Source organism: Hypanus sabinus, chromosome 19 (assembly GCF_030144855.1).
Source record: "Hypanus sabinus isolate sHypSab1 chromosome 19, sHypSab1.hap1, whole genome shotgun sequence".
NCBI lineage: Eukaryota > Metazoa > Chordata > Chondrichthyes > Myliobatiformes > Dasyatidae > Hypanus > Hypanus sabinus.
Window position 1 is genome coordinate 54,766,114 of NC_082724.1, and position 8,696 is coordinate 54,774,809.

The 8,696-nt window shown below is 42.2% G+C and overlaps 1 long non-coding RNA gene across 1 annotated transcript; it reads left to right on the plus strand.

Annotated features, from left to right (window-relative positions):
- The first annotated feature begins 422 nt into the window (after window positions 1-422).
- On the plus strand, window positions 423-8,175 carry LOC132378154 (uncharacterized). The gene is made up of 4 exons (XR_009506903.1): window positions 423-531; window positions 5,254-5,373; window positions 5,469-5,582; window positions 8,033-8,175. It is a non-coding gene; the product is annotated as an uncharacterized LOC132378154 (long non-coding RNA).
- Window positions 8,176-8,696: the final 521 nt, after the last annotated feature.

Sequence of the window (8,696 nt, forward strand, 5' to 3'; positions counted from 1 at the left end):
CACGTATCTCATACACTGTCCATGTATCTCATACACTGCCCACTTATCTCATACACTGCCCATGTATCTCATACACTGCCCATGTATCTCATACACTGCCCACTCATCTCCTACACTGTCCACGTATCTCATACACTGTCCACGTATCTCCCACACTGTCCACGTATCTCCTACACTGCCCACGTATCTCCTACACTGTCCACGTATCTCATACACTGTCCACGTATCTCCTACACTGTCCATGTATCTCCTACACTGTCCACGTATCTCATATACTGTCCACGTATCTCCTACATTATCCACGTATCTCATACACTGTCCATGTATCTTCTATACTGCCTCAGTGGACATACAGTATTCCTATGGAAGTGGTCAGAAGATAGGGTAGGCAGTAGGGAGGGTGGCAATGTCCCTGAAGTAGTGATATGCTTGAAGGGCGAAATGAAGTAATTTGTAGCCTGACGTTCTTTTGATTACATTATAAATTCCTTCTGTTACAGGCACCTGGATTAACCATCAGCGTGCCTCAAAGTGAGTACAGAAGCAGTGTTTATCTTTTGTGAAACAACTAGGATACATGTATTGTGGTTTAATAGACCAGGAGAAACAAATGGTTTTGATTGCAAATGGATCTGGTGTTGGTGATAAGCAGTCATGTGAATCGGGATTGGGATTGGAAATTGGTACAGCTCTATAAAACTCTGGTTAGACCACACTTGGAAAATTGTGTTCAGTTCTGGTCGTGTCATTATAGGAAGGATGTGGAAGCTTTAGAGAGGCTGCAGAGATTTAGCAGGATGTTGCCTAGATTAGAAAACATGTCTGATGAAAATAAATTGAGCAAGCTTGGGATTTTCTCTTTGGAATGATGGAGGATGTGAATTGACTTGATAGGACCAAAAAACCACAGGACATAGGAGCATAATTAGGCCATTTGGCCCATTGAGTCTGCCACCATTTCATCATGGCTGATCCATTTCCTCTTAACTCCATTCTTCTACCTTCTCCATGTAACTTTGGCAGCCAATACCGTGGATTCTGTCACTGCTTGCGGCAACAAATTCCACAGATTCACCACCCACTGGCTTATCTCCATTCTAAATGGACATTCCTCTATTTTGAGACTGTGCCCTCTGGTCCTAGACTACCCCACCATAGGTAACATCCCTTCTATACCCACTCTATCTAGGCTCTTCAATGTTCGATAGGTTTCAATGAGAACCCACCCACCCCCCTTCTAAATTCCAGGGAGAAAAGGTCCAGAGCCATTAATTACTTCTCATACGATAAGGCTTTTTTCCTGGAATCATGCTTATGAACCTCCTCCAATGTCAGAACATCCTTCCTTAAATAATGCACAAAAAACTGCTCACAATACTCCAAGTGAGGCCTCACCAGTGCCTTATAAAGCCTTAATGTTACATCCTTGCTTCGATATCTTAGTCCTTTCAAAATGAGTGCTAACATTGCATTTGCCTTCCTCACCACTGACTCAACCTGCAAATTAACATTTAGGGAACCCTGCATGAGGACTCCCAAGTTGCATCTCAGTTTTTGTACTTAACCCATTTAAAAAATAGTCTATACTTTTATTCCTTTTACTCAAGTGCATGACCATACAGCTCCCGAAACTGTATTCCATCTGCCACTTCTTTGCCCATTCTCTTACTCTGTATAAGCCCTTCTGCAGACTCCCTGCTTCCTCAACACTACCTGCCCCTCCACCTATTTTCATATCATCTGCAAACTTGGCCACAAAGCCATCAATTCTGTCATCCAAATCATTGACATATTTCATAAAAAGAAGCAGCCCCTACACTGACCACTGTGGAACACCACTAGTCAAATGCCAGCCAATCAGAAAAGGCTTCCTTTTTGCCTCCTGCCAATCAGCCAATGCTCTATCCATGCTGGTACCTTTCCTGTAATACCATGGGCTCTTGCAAAGCAGTCTTACATGTGGCACAATAGCAAAGGCCTTCAAAAATCCAAGTACACAACATCCACCAAATCTCTTCCTCAAAGAATTTCAATAGATTTGTCAGGCAAGATTTTCCCTTGAGGAAACCATGTCAGTTTTGGCCTGTATTTGACCATAAGACCAGAAGACAGAGGAGCAAAATTAGGCCATTTGGCCCCTTGACTCTGCTATGCCATTCAATCATGGCAGATCCATTCCCCCCCCCCCACCCTAGCCCCACTCCCCAGCCTTCTTCCTGTAACCTTTGATGCCGTGTCCAATCAAGAACCTGTCAAGCTCTGCCTTAAATACACCCAACAACCTGACCTCCACAGCTGCCTGTGATAATAAATTCCACATATTCAACACCCTCTGGCTAAAGGAATTTCTCCGCATCTTTGTTTTAAATGGATGCCGCTCTATCCTGAGGCTCTGCCCTCTTGAATTGACTTTATTTCTTACATCTTTCACATAAAGAGGAGTAAAAATCTTTATGTTACGCCTCCATCTAAATGTGCAATCATAGTAATTTATAATAAATAGAACAGTCAATGTAATATACAATACACTCAAATCAGCGTGAGTTCATCAGTCTGATGGCCTGATGGAAGAAGCTGTCCCGGAGCCTGTTGGTTCTGGCTCTTATGCTGCGGTACCGTTTCCTGGATGGCTGCAGCTGGAATAGACTGTGGTTGGAGTGACTTGGGTCTCCAATGATCCTACAGGCCCTTTTTACACACCTATTCTTGTAAATATCTTGAATCATGGGAAATACACAACTACAGATGTGCTGGGCTGTCCTAGACTCCTCCGTTATGGGAAACATCTTTTCCACATCTACTCTGTCCAGGCCATTCAACATTCAAAAGGTTTCATTGGGATCCCCCTCTTCCTAAATTCCAGTGAGTATAGTCTCAGAGCCATCAAATGTTCCTTGCAATGTTCCTTTGTTTCCAGAATCATCCCTGTGAACCTCCTTTGAAACCTCTCTAATGCCAGCAGCACTTCTTTTCTTAGATGAGGAGCCCAGAACTGTTCACAATACTCAAGGTGAGGCCTCACCAGTGCCTTATAAAACCTCAACATCATCTCTGCTCTTGTGGTCTAGACCTCTTGAAATGAATGCTAACATTGCATTTGTTTTCCTCACCACCAACTCTACCTGCAAGTTAACTTTCAGGGGTGTTCTGCACAAGGACTCCCAAGTCCCTCTGCATCTCAGATTCCTGGATTTTCTCCACATTTAGAAAATATTCTGCACATTTAATTCTACCAAAGTGCATGACCATACATTTTCCAATATTGTATTTTCATTTACCACTCTCTTGACATTCTCCTAATCTGTCTAAATCCTTCTGCAGCCTACCTGTTTCCTCAACACTACCAGCCCCTTTACCAATCTTCGTTTCATCTGCAAACTTGGCAAAAAAGCCATTTATTCCATCATCTAAATCATTGATATAGAGCATAAAAAGAAGTGGTCCCATGCGGAACACCAACTAGTCACTGGCAGCCAACCAGAAAGGGATTCTTCTATTCCCACTTGCTGCCTCCTACCAATCAACCAATACTCTAAACATGCCAGTAACTTTCCTATAATACCATGGGCTCTTAACTTGGTAAACAGCCTCATGAGTGGCACCTTGTCAAAGGCCTTCTGAAAGTACAAATGTACAACACCCGCTGCATCCCCTTTATCTATCCTACCTATAATCTCCTCAAAGAATTCCAACAGGCTCATCAGGCAGGATTTTCCCTTAAGGAAACCATGCTGACTTTGTCCTATCTTGTCCTGTGTCACCAAGTACTCTATCATCTTATCCTTAACATCTTCCCAACCACTGAGGTCTGGCTAACTGGTCTATAATTTCCCTTCTGCTGCTTCCTCCTTGACATTGCAATTTTCCTGTCCTCTGGCACCATGCCATAGTCCAATGATTTTGAAAATCATTACTAATGCCTCCACAATCTCTACCACTACCTCTTTCACCACAAGCACCCTAGGGTAAAGTTCATCTGATCTGGGTGGCTTCAGTACCTTTAGGTCTTTCAGCCTTTTGAACACCTTCCCCCTTGTAATAGTAACTGCACCCAGTTCTCTTCCCTCACGCCCTTCAACATCTGGCACACTGATAGTGTCTTCCAGAGTGAAAACTGATGCAAAATACTCATTTGGTTCATCTGCCATCTCCTTGGCCCCCATTATTATTTCTCCTGCCTCATTTTCTAGTAGTTCTATATCTACTCTCATCTCTCTCTTATTTTTTACATACTTGAAAAAGCTTTTACAATCCACTTTGATATTGTTTGCTAGCTTGTTTTCATATTTCATCTTTCCCTCCTAAAGATTCTTTTAGTTGCTCTCTGTTGGGTTTTAGAAGCTTTCCAATCTTCTGTCTTCTCACTAATTTTTGTTTTGTTGTATGCCCTCTCTTTTGCGTGTACATTAGCTTTGACTTGCCTTGTCAGCCACGGTTGTACTATTTTGCCATTTGAGTATTTCTTTGATTTTGGATACATCTATCCTGCACCTTCCTCACTTTTCTGACCGAGTGAAAGGCCGGAGACTTTTTCCAGGGTGGAAATTGCTAATTCGAGGGAACATAATTTTAAGGTGATTGGTGTAACATACAGGGGAATGTCAGAGGTAGGCTTTTTTATAGAGAGGCGAGTGCATGGAACAGCCTGCCGAGGGTGGTAGAGGCAGATACACTGGAGGCATTTAAGGAACTGTTAGGTAGGCACATTAAAGACATAACAATGGATGGTTGTGTAGATTAGATTGATCTTAGAGTAGGTTAAAGGGTTGGCACAACATTGTGGGCCAAAGGGCCTGTACTGTGATGTAGCATTCTGTGATATGGGATGGTGATCTGTGGAGGAAAGGTACTTGGGACGCTGTTCCCAAGTTTGGTGTTTAGTTAGCAAGTCCTGTTGATTGTTGTCACTGTGTGGGGGTTGTGATCAATTACAGGAAGGGAACTATGACTTTATGGGTAAGTATGGAGATTATTCAGGGATGAACAGTGCTGTTGTCAGATGATAGGACGGGGAGTTGGGATTAGACTCGGAGCTGGGCGGCTGATTATAACAGTGGTACAGTGATTACAAACAGTGGAGTCAGTGTGGTAGTTACAGTTTATGGATCAGTGGCTGGTGGTTACGGTTAGCGATTCTGCTCAGTGAAACTGCTTTAACAATATTGCTCAGTGTGTCATTTATGACTATTGGTTTAAAGGTCTGTGATTTTCGCAGTCATTCATTTCACAGTTGTTTTTGATTGCCACATTTAGGCTCTGCACCTTACTATAAAGAGCAGTTATCACGTTTCCGCTACGATTGCTGTTTGAGCAGCGTCTCGATGTCGAGGATTAGTGACTACCTGAAGGACGAGTTTACAGAAATGAAGCCAGGTCTGCCTTGGTTATCTAACTTTGGATACTTTGCTGTGATGAGTGCTTGTCACTGAGAGATAACTGATTGTGTTCCTCTGTTTCTGATCGGACAGTTGCCTATCTGGCCACCAAGCCTAGGATTCCTCCAGAATATCTAAATCCATACGAGGCACTGAAGCTAAGCACCTTGAAGTACTGGATTGACAATGATCGCTGCAATAACCTTTGTGAGTATCAGCTCTAAAAAGAGTTCAGTGTGCAAATCACAGATTCCTCTTATGTTTAGTATTTACTGGTGCAACTTGTGGCTGGGAACTCCAGAGTCCAGAGTTCAATTTCAGCTTCCTCTGTCAGCAGTTTGTACGTTCTCCTCAGGAGTGCATGGTGCTCCGATTTCCTCCCACATTTCAAAGACAAACTGAATAGTAAGTTAATTGGACATTGTAAATTGCCCTGTGGTTAGGCTGGGGTTAAGTAAGTGGGTTACTGAGTAAGTGTTGATCGAGGAGGGCCAGTTCTACACTCTCTAAAATAGGAATAAAATAGTATACTGCACACTCAAACCAGATGCTCAGCGTGTTCTCAGTTCTCAACCATAAAGTGTTTGAGTGTTCTTGAACTCTTGACAGAGCTCCCAGGATATGGACATTGGCTGATGTCGGGACTGAGGTGAATTGATTAATTGTCCCATTTTGATAATGATCAGCATTTTGGACACAGTGACCACAACTCTCTGACCTTCACCATAGCCTTGGACAGGGATAGCACAGATGGTATGGAAAAGTATTTGAGGGAGAATTATGATGCTATTAGGCAGGAAGTTGGGAGCATAAATTGGAAATATGTACTCCAGGAAATGCACAACGGAAACGTGGAGTTTGTTTAGGGAGCACTTGCATGGGGTTCTGGATAGGTTTGATCTGTTGAGGCAGGGAATGGATGGGGGGGGGTGTTAAGGAACCATGGAATATCTTGTCAAGAGGAAGAAAGGAGCATATTTTGTAATTGTAATAAATTACTTGGATGAGGAAGTTCGCAGATGACAGAAAGGTTGGTGATATTGTGGATAGTGTAGAAGGAGTTCAAGGGATACAATATATTGATAGGAGCTGGGCTGAGAAGTGGCAGATGGAGTTTAACCTGGAAAGGTGTGAAGAGATTCACTTTGGAAAGTTGAAGACAGAGTGTAGGGTTAATGGCAGGATTCCTAACTGAATAGAGGAACTGAGGAATCATAGGGTGCATGTCCATAGACCCCTCAAAGTTGCCACACAAGTTGATAGAGTGCTTAAGAAGGCTTGTGGTGTGTTAGCTCTCATTAGTCAAGAGATTGAGTTCAAGAGCCATGAGGTAATGTTGCAGCTCTATAAAACTAGTGAGACTACACTTGGAATATTCTGTTCAGTTCTGGTTGTCTCAATATAGGAAATTAGAGAGGGTGCAGATGAGATTTACCAGGATGCTACCTGGAGAGAGTGTATCTTATGAGGAAAGATCAGACTCAGGTTTATTATCACCTGCATGTGACGTGATATTTGTTAACTTAGCAGCAGCAGTTCAATGCTATACTTAATCTAACAGAGAGAGAAAAAAAAATATAATAAAACATAATAATAAATAAGTAACTCAATTGCATATATGGAATAAATTATTAAAAATGTGCACAAACAGAAATACTGTATATTAAAAAAGTGAGGTAGTGTCCAAAGCTTCAATGTCCATTTAGGAATCGGATGGCGGTGGGGAAGAAGCTGTTCCTGAATCACTGGGTTTGTGCCTTCAGGCTTCTGTATCTCAAGTATAGCCCGCTGTCTTGCCTTCTTTATGACTACGTACATCAATGTGTTGGGAGCAGGTTAGATCCTCAGAGATCTTGACACCCAGGAACATACTTGAGCTTTACTCCTGGATGGATGGAGTACGAGATGTGACTGGATAGAGGTGTATAAGACAATAAGAGGCATTGAGAGAGTGAACAGCCAGTGCCTTTTCTCACAGGGCAGAAATGGCTAATATTGGAGGGCAAAATTTCAAGGTGACAGGAGGGGATGTCAGAGCTAGGTGGAGTGGTAGGTGCATGGAGGGCACTGCCAGGGGTAGACAGATACATCAGGGACATTTAAGGGTCCCTGATGACAGAAATATAGAGGGCTATGCAGGATGGAAGTGTGATATTAACCTTAGAGTAGGTTAAATAGCACATCATGAGCCGAACAGCCTGTACTGTACTGTTCAACGTCCTATGATTGTCCACTTGGTTCAAAACATTCATTTGGTTTATGATTGGCAATAACATACAGGTTTTTCCTCGGTAAAGAATGGCTTTCATTTTTATAGATGTCCATGAGTCATGAAATAAATAAAAACACTTAATACAATAACCATAGCACCTCGGTATGGTAATAAATGGCATCAAATACATGCAAAACTGAACAGGAAAGAACTACTAATAATGTAGAGGGGGCATGTTGAGGTTGGGGGGAATTTATTTCTGCCATTTGTAGGAGCAAATATACATACACCAGATGTAAAAATTTAGTATTTTGTCTCATTTATATGTAGGGGTATCCATAAGTCAGGTGTTCTTAACCCGAGTATGGCTTTTAACAAATAGTTTGAACTACTGAGTATTCTTCACTGATTTCAGAGTAAACTGTTATCAACTTTATCCCCACAGGTCCAATTGTACGAAAGCAAGTTATCACAAAGTGAGCTGTAGCTACCTCTGAGACCAACACACCAACTCTCCTCTTTGTTGATGGTTTGCTCAGTGTTGCCCACCTTTTTCATCATCCTACTTATTTCAATTAAACAGCAGAACCAGAGGGATATGAATGGCCTGAACTTGTGATCTTTTCAAATAGCAGTGGTCAACGGGGGGGGGGGGGGGGGGAGTATATTATCAGGAACTTGGTGTAATTAGCAGAAACCCCATGAAAGACCAGAGAGAAATAATGCCTTGCTACTTTATCCCAATGAAGAATTTGGCAGCACAGCTTGCTCGAGCACTTATCCAACACAGGTAAAGTGAAGTGAAGGTTTAAAAAAAAAATGGCTTTAGCTGAGAGAAGAATATTAGTTAAACCATCAGGATTCCTTATTGTTTTTCAATGCCATCGATCTTTTAAGATCTCCCTGAAAAGCGTACAAGGCTTTTGTTTGAAGCTGTTAATTTGAAAGACAATTTGTTCAACAATACTGCTCTAATATAGAGCTGGGTGCTGAACTCTTGTCTTTGGGCCATAGTGCTACCAGATAGTCAGGTTCTCAGTTATATGGTTAGACTGGAGAAGCAGAGGAAGGAGATTTGATAAAAGTGTTCAAGGTCACACCAGGTTTGG